Source organism: Suricata suricatta, chromosome 1 (assembly GCF_006229205.1).
Source record: "Suricata suricatta isolate VVHF042 chromosome 1, meerkat_22Aug2017_6uvM2_HiC, whole genome shotgun sequence".
Classification (NCBI taxonomy): domain Eukaryota; kingdom Metazoa; phylum Chordata; class Mammalia; order Carnivora; family Herpestidae; genus Suricata; species Suricata suricatta.
The window spans coordinates 86,721,607-86,730,564 of NC_043700.1; positions in this window are offsets into that span (position 1 = coordinate 86,721,607).

Sequence of the window (8,958 nt, forward strand, 5' to 3'; positions counted from 1 at the left end):
GGACTATAGATGCTGGCGAGGGTGTGGAGAGACAGGCACCCTCCTACACTGTTGGTGGCAATGTAAACTGGTGCAGCCGCTCTGGAAAACAGTGTGGAGACTCCTCAAAAAACTATCTATAGAACTCTCCTATGACCCAGCAATAGCACTGCTAGAGATTTACCCAAGGGATAAAGAAGTGCTGAGGCATAGGAGCACATGTACCCCAATGTTCATAGCAGCAATGTCACCAATAGCCAAACCATGGAACGAGCCTAAATGTCCATCACCTGATGAGTGGATCAAGAAGATGTGTATCTTCACGATGGAGTACTACATGGCAATGAGAGGGAATGACATATGGCCCTTTGTAGGAAAGTGGATGGACTTTGAGGGTGTCATGCTAAGCGAAATAAGTCAGGCAGAGAAGGATAGATACCATATGTTTGCATTCATAGGTCTAACAGGAGAGACCTGGCAGGGGACCATGGGGAGAGGAAGGGGAAAAGAGAGCAGGGAAGCGTGAGGGACACAGATCAAGGGAGTCTACTGAATACTGGAGAGGAACCATGGACTGAAAGGGGAGGGGGTGGGGGGAGGGGGTGATGGTCATGGTGGGGGGCACTTGTGGGGAGAAGCACTGGGTGTTATATGGAAACTAATTTGACAATAAACTATTATTAAAAAAATAAACAAGACAACACCAGTTTAATATTACCATTAGTAGAGTGAATGTGGCTATGGCTGATTCTTTCTAAAATTGGTCAACACTTCCTATTTGCTTGTCCAAATAAATATTTTTCTAGGACCCTATTTCTTTTGAATGACTCTTCTTTAGAGGACTATGATCAGTAGTTATTTTCTTTTTATTTTCTTTTTTTTTCTTCATTTTTTGGTTTTAGATTTTTTTTAATTAATTTTTTAAAATTTACATCCAAGTTAGTTAGCATATAGTGCAACAATGAGTTGAGGAGTAGATTCCTTAATGCCGCTCACCCATTTCGCCCATTCCCTCTCCCACAACCCCTCCAGTAACCCTCTGTTTTTTCCTCCATATTTAAGAGTCTCTAATGTTTTGTCCCCTTGTTTTTATATTATTTTTGCTTCTTTTCTCTTATGTTCATCTGTTTTGTATCTGAAATTCTCCATATGAGTGAAATCATATGATACTTGTCTTTGACTAATTTTGCTTAGCATGCTACCCTCTAGTTCTATCCACGTAGTTGCAAATGGCAAGATTTAATTATTTTTTATTGCTGAGTAATACTCCATTATTATATCACATCTTCTTTATCTATTCATCCATTGATGGAGATTTGGACTCCTTCCATACTTTGGCTATTTTTGATAGTGCTGCTATAAACATTGGGGTACATGTATCCCTTCAAAATAGCATACCTGTATCCTGTATCCTTTGGATAAATACCTAGTAGTACAATTGCTGGGTTGTCCTATTTTTAATTTCTTGAAGAATCTCCATACTATTTTCCAGAGTGGCTGCACCAACTTGCATTCCCACCAGCAGTGCAAAAGAGAATCTCTTTCTCTGCATCTTCACCAGCATCTGTTGTTGCCTAAGTTGTTAATGTTAGCCATTCTGATAGGTGTGAGGTGGTATCTCATTGTGGCTTTGATTTGTATTTCCTTGGTGATGAGTGACACTGAGTATCATTTCATATGTCTGTTGGCCATCTGGATGTCTTCTTTGGAGAAGTGTCTATTCATGTCTTTAGCCCATTTCTTCACTGTATTCTCTGATTTTTGGGTGTTGATTTTGATAGGTTCTTTAAGATTTTGGATACTAACCCTTTATCTGATATGTCATTTGCAAATATCACCTCCCATTCTGTCATTTGTCTTTTAGTTTTGTTGACTCTTACCTTTGCTGTGCATAAGCTTTTTATTTTGATAAGGTCCCAATAGCTAATTTTTGCTTTTGTTTCCCTTGCCTACAGAGACCTGTTGAGTACGATGATTCGGCCAAGAGCAAAGGGGTTCTTGCCTGCTTTCTTCTAAGGGTTTTTTGATGGCTTCTTGTCTTACATTTAGGTCTTTCACCCATTTAGAGTTTATTTCTGTGCTTGGTGTAAGAAAGTGGTACATGTTTATTTTTCTGCACGTCACTGCCCAGTTTTCCCAGCACCACTTACTGAAGAGACTGTCTTTATTCTATTGAATATTCTTTCCTACTTTGTCAAAGATGAGTTGGCCATACATTTGAGTCGATATCTGGGTTCTCTATTCTGTTCCATTGATCTGAATGTCTGTTCTTGGGCCAGTACCATACAGTCTTGATGATTACAGTTTTGTAATATAGCTTGAAGTCCAGGATTGTAATGCATCCTGCTTTGGTTTTCTTTTCTGAGATTGTTTTGTCTATTCAGGATCTTTTCTTGTTCTATACAAATTTTAGGATTGTTCATTCTAGCTCTGTAAAGAATGCTGGTGTTATTTTGGTAGGGATTGCATTGAATATGTATATTGCTTTGACTAGTATTGACATTTTAACAATATTTGTTCTTCCTATTCAGGACCATGGAATAGTTTTCCATTTTTTGTGTCTTCTTCAATTTCTTTCATAAGTTTTCTATAGTTTCCAGTGTACAGATTTTTCACCTCTTTGGTTAAATTTATTCCTAGGTATTTTATGGTTTTAGGTGTACTTTATCTTTTTCCTAAATATTAATTTATTTTTGAGAGAGAGAACATGCACAAATGGGGGAAGGGCAAAAAGAGAGAAGGGAGTCACAAAATCCGAAGCAGGTTCCATGCTCTGAGCTGTCAGCACAGAGCCTAATATAGGGCTTAAACCCGCAAACTGTGAGATCATTACCTGAGCTGAATTTGGATGCTTAATCCACTTAGCCACCCAGGCATTCCAGTAGTTATATTCAAGGACATTTAAAAAAAGTTTTTTAGTGTTTATTTATTTTAAGAGAGAAAGTGCACACAAGCAGGGGAGGGGCAGAGAGAGAGGGAAACACAGAATACTGAGCATGCTCCAGTATCTGAGCTGTCAGCACAGAGCCTGATGTGGGGCTCAGAGGTGTGAAATCAGGACCTGAGCCACAGTCCCATGATCAACTGACTGAGCCACCCAAGAGCATTTTTTGGCATAGACATGCTAATGAATCACATATGCAGGAGAATTTGCATATCGTACTGAATGTATGGCTGGCGCTGCTCTACACATATTGGATATTGCGTTAATGAGTCACTGCCATACCCTTATTCTGTCAAGATCTTAATAAATGGACAAAAACAAATAAGCTAATACATATATTTTTAAATAATCTTGAGTAGTTATAATCCTTATAAACCTAAATAAAGTAAGATAACATGTGAATGTGTGCCTGAGGGAGGGGAGGACCCCTATGTGTGTGTGGGGGGGGGTGTGCGTGTGTGTCTGTATATAATTGGGAGATCAAGAAAGATTTCTTTGGTATATACCATTTGAGTAGAAAGCTTTAGTTAAATGGAAGGGTGGTTTCTTTGAGTTATTGACATGAGTACCATCCTCCACTGAGGTTTCTGCAGACTGAAAATAGTGCCTCTTTTTAAAGAAAGTGAAAACTGTGGTGCCCAGGTGGCTCATTTGGGTAAGCATCTGACTTCAGCTTAGGTCATGATCTCATGATTTGTGAGTTTGAGCCTTGCATTGGGCTCTGTGCTGATAGCCCAGAGCCTGGAGCCTGCTTCAGATTCTGTCTTCCTCTCTCTCTGCCCCTCCCCTGCTCATGTTCTATTTCTCTTTCTTTCAAAAATAAATAAACATTAAACAAAAAAATTAATAAAAAATAATGTGAAAAGTATTTGAGAAAGATAAGGATTGAAATACTGTAATTCTATTTTTTTGAATACCTTAAAAAATTTACAGCTTAACCCAGAACTTTCTGTATCTTTCCACATTGAAAGGCACATTGGATTGCTTGAGAAGGACAGAGTATTGTGAGCTTTACGATATAAGAAACTCCTTTGGAGTTTCAGTATGATGGTTAATTTTACATGTCCACTTGACTGGGACACAAGATGCCCAGGAATTTAGTTAACATTATTTTAGTGCATTCCAAAAATGTTTCTGGAGGAGATTAGCATTTGAATTGGCCAACTGAGTATGCAGAGGGTTCTCTCCAATGTGGGAGGACATCGCCCAATCCCTTGAGGTCTGAATAGAACAAAAAGGTTGAGAAACATTGAATTCACTTTCTGTGAATGTTTGAACTAGAACACCAATCTTCTGCCATCCAACTGGAAATTATACTTAACATATCAATTTATATCATCCTTGTTGTCAGCCCTTGTGACCCAGACTGTAATCTATACCCTTTGCTCTTTGTCTCTGAATCCTTTGAACCACACCATTGCTTTCCTGACTCTCCAGCTTGTAGACAGCAGATGGTGGGGCTTCTCAGCCTCTATAATTGTGTGAGGCAATACTTTGTCATAAAACTTGATGTATAAAACTTTCAGTTGGTTTAGTTTTTCTGGAGAACCTTGACTATACATTCAGTTTCTGTTGAAGTAAATAAAATAAAACCAGGTTCAGCCTACCTAAATGAAACCTCAGGTACATTGGTTCTTAAATGAAACACAGATGTGACCAGAATTTCTTCATTCTAAGATGGCATTTAGTTTTGTAGACATAGTACCACTTTAATAACAGTTTGGTAGGTGAAATGTTAACATTACATAGACTGTATACATACAAAATCTTTGTAACTGGGAAAAATCTTATGTTCTTTCATACCACTTGGTTTGAGTACCACAATAAATGTTTGCGTTTAAATTATAAAGTCTCTTCAGGTTTAAAGAGTCTAATCCCTTGAATTGAATACACAAACATGAACACCCTACATTTTATAACCCATGTTTGTGATTTTATACTCTTAAACAACAAATCATTCATAACATAATTACTCATATATTTGTTATCTTGCCTTTAATTAATATTTGGTTAAACTCATATTTTTTGTTTATCATTAAGTTATAAGCATCTTTTGTGTAAATTATTTAGCCTATTAGAGTAATAGTGGTTAACAAATAAAGAAATAGTAACAACAGCCCTTCTACGAGGGAAGAAAACTCCAAACTTTCTAAGATATTTGGCAATTTCTCTGTTTATTATTGTGTTACCTGGTATGTGACTTTAAATACCTTAAAATTAGATTATGGTTTTTATTTGAATTATCAAAATATGTTCTTTTAGAAGGCATTTTGATGATTTGTTATCAAGAATTCAGGTTAAACATTTAAATTAAACTTCAATTTTATTGTGTTACTAATGCAAATAAATCAAATATAGTGAAAATCAATTGACAGGTACATTTTTGTACTGTTAACTTTACTCTGGTATAGACAGTGAGAACACCATAACCAGTTACACATATATAAACTGCTTCTTAAATCTGGAGCACACACACAGTAAGTTTTTCATTACAGATGGATGTATTTAAGAATTTATTAGTAAGAAGTCTTGTATAACTTGCTCGAATCTTTGTGTGAATTTTCTAAAACCTACGACTCCAGTGCCATTCAAATATCCCAATTCAACTTTCAAACACTGAATGAACACTACCGTTAAGTTAGACCAGTTAAGTTTTGTCATTGTTCCTTAATGCCACCCTATATTCTGCTAAAAGTCAGCCAAACATTGATAATCTGATTTCTCTGGTTTAAAGATTCCTCACTGGTTTCATCCTGATCAGGCCACATCGTTCTTCAGAGAAGACTACATCCATTATCTCTGTTCTGAGGTCTCCCATATATCTTTAATATTGTAGCCATTATATTCTGCCTTTACATATATCCATCCTTTCTGGATACTAGCAATAGGATTTGTTCCAGAAAGTTCTACCTGAGAGACTCATAAATGCTCTCCCTAAGTTTTGCTTTTTCTCCAAACAGATAAAGCTGTTTATCTGTTTTAAATCTTAAATTAAGAAGTGTTTAATAACCTTCTCTTCTCCAAAGACTAATCCTCTGCCAGCAGAAACACTCAGTAATTTCTGTGGATTTGAACTTGGCCTGCTGTGTTAGCTAGTCTGCTCAGGAACTTGAATGGAACTTCTTCCTTTTCCTCTTCTCATGGAGGGCATTCTTGGTGATTCCAAAATGACTTTGAGCTTATGTATGCATCCTTATTAATTGGTCTCATTAAAGGAAAGGAAGCTGAAATGCACAGGTGTAACATTGCCAGATTACACCTTCTGATAGTTTCCTTGGCTTCTGTGCCAAATGCCTGGCACATTTATTTTGGCACCAATTACAAGATCTCTTGATTTCAGAATAAGTAAAATGTAAGAAATATGCTACTTTGACTTTGGCAACATATTATGTAGAGTCACAACTTTCATATTATGTCCTCAAGCTGTATTTAGAGCTGTGGAATTATGCTGGGAAAGAAACTGAATGGGGGGAAATAAGAGATAAATGGTGATCTTGATTAGCATGTTCAAGTCTTCTCATTCCTTAAGGAAAAGTGACGCTGCTATCTACCCATCTATTCAAGCCAGGAAACTGTGCATCATCAGACTTCTGCCTTCTCGTTTTTCTTGTCTCCCACTTACAATCCATCACCAGATTGTGTCAGGTCTGTCTTCTAAATATGATTCACGTTGGTCTATTTCTTTTCCATTTCCTCTGATGTACGTCAGTATGTGCCCCCAGCATCTCTGGCTTGAATTGCTTTTACAGCCTCCAACCAGAGCCCCTCCCTCCAGTTGTGTTTACAAATCAAATCCATTTTCCACAGTGTAGCCAAAATAATGTTTTTAAAGTACAAATCTGATCATGTCACATCTCTGGTAAACTATATTATTGGCTCCTCAATGTTCCCAGAGTACAACTCTGTATGGTTTACTAGGCTTTTCATATGGGCCCTATTTTCCTTCCCAGCCTGAGCTCTTAACATTATTCTTCCAAAACCCAGTGATACAGTAAACTGAACTTGACTCCAGGCAATTTAGCACACTACTGTTCTCTCTGAATGGAATGTTCTTCTGCCTTCTCACACTATGATAAATAAATAAACACTAAAAAAAAAGAAAAAAGAAAAAAATGAAATACAGATTTTTCTAAATATGGGTTTGACCAACTTGATACAATTATCCATTTGCACTGTTCTTTTTAACCCTCAACTTAGAGACTACTGTTTCAGAAAAGCCTTACTTGACTTCTGAATTTGTTGCTATACATGTCCCTAACATAACACTTATCATTCTGCATTGGGATTGCTGGTTTTACTAACCTATATATATTTATAGGCATTCTGGTATCTCAGGTTGAAGGCAGTGGAAAGATGTATGGTCTCAATTTTTTAAAAAATATTCTGCATTTCAGTGTTATTACATAAGATATATAATTGCTAATTTTCCAGTCTTCACTATTGTCCTTTTTTGATACCACTTTTACACGTTTTAAGAAGTCCTTCATTTCTTCTGGGGATATTTAGTTTTTGACTTCCATAATACCATGTTAATTCTTTGGTGCCTTCCTTTGTTTAGAGTTATATCTTCTGAAATTTGCATAATGGGTGAGTGTGTCTCAAAACATATTACATGAATCCTATCATCAGTGTGAGTTATACATAACTTATTCACAGTATCTGTGGCTTATTACCAAATAAATGCACTTACCTAAAATTGTAAGACCTACATGTGCTATTTTAATTTTCATTTTGGATATAAAGTGAATTCCTTAACCACTAATTGTAGGTTATATCATTGTCCACACAGGTAGTTTACAATAGCCAATCTTTAAGTTATTATGGGTGGGGACAAAGGAATTTTGAAATTTATAAATATCCTTGTGAAGATTTTGAGAATATAGAGCAGTACAGCAGACTTCTTCCTCCCCTGAAACCTGGTTAACAATGCCAATATCCTTTATACTAAAAATAAGGCAAAAATATTCTCTAAAATTTAAACTACATTTTGTGGCCAACCATGTTGTTGATTATATAAATGAGCTGCAATAACATTGGATCAAAATAGCTCAAATTAAGAATAATCTGGGAGGAAACACAAGAGAGGGAAACAAACCCCAAAGACTTAATGATAGAGAAAAACCTGAGGGTTGCTGGAGGGAGATGAGTGGGCAATGGACTAGATGGATGATTGGCTACTAAGGAGGGCACTTGTGATCAACACTGGGTGTTGTATGTAACTCCTGAAACCAGCATTGCACTGTATGTTAAGTAACTAAAGTCTGAATTGACAAAAGAAAGGAATATTTGTTTTTCAGAAGAATGTTGTTTATAAAGGCTGAGATTTCAATGATTTAAATAAACCAGAGTAGAATGAACAATACTTTATAATGCTTTGAGTAATTTCTTATTTTAAAAAATCATGTAATTAATAAGTTTAACTTTTAAATCGAATGCCCAGTTTTTTTGCTCACTGTATTGGGTTAAACACTATTCTGCAATAATTCATGTCTACCTGGTATTTCAGATTATGACTTTAATTGGAAACAGCGTCTTTGAAGATGTAATTTTTAAAGGTTTTCAAGATAAAAACCAGCCTAGAGTTAGGATGAATCCTAAATTCAATGATTGGTGTCTTTTATGAAAAGAAAAAAAGCACCCAGACACACAAAAGAAAGGCCATGGGATGGTGGGATCAAAGTTTTGTAAAGCTAAGGAATTTTAGGAGTTACCTAAACTAGAAAAGACAAAGAAGAATTCTCCCCAAGATCATTTAGAGGGTGTATGGCTGTTGGCATCCCATTTTGTGCTTCTGGCTCCCACAAGTTAAAATAATAAATTCTTTTTTCTAGTCCTGAGAAAATAATATAGCTATCAAGAAAACAGTCCTTTGGGATATGTTTTATACACAGTCATTTTCCTATAATTTTGAACTTTTCTATTAAAAATCATTGTAGGCTTTTGAAAGTTTTTAGAGTTCAAACATTTCTACAGTTTTCCAATACAATGATCAACTATATGTTTAAAACAATGGCAGCTTTCGACTTTCATCTTCA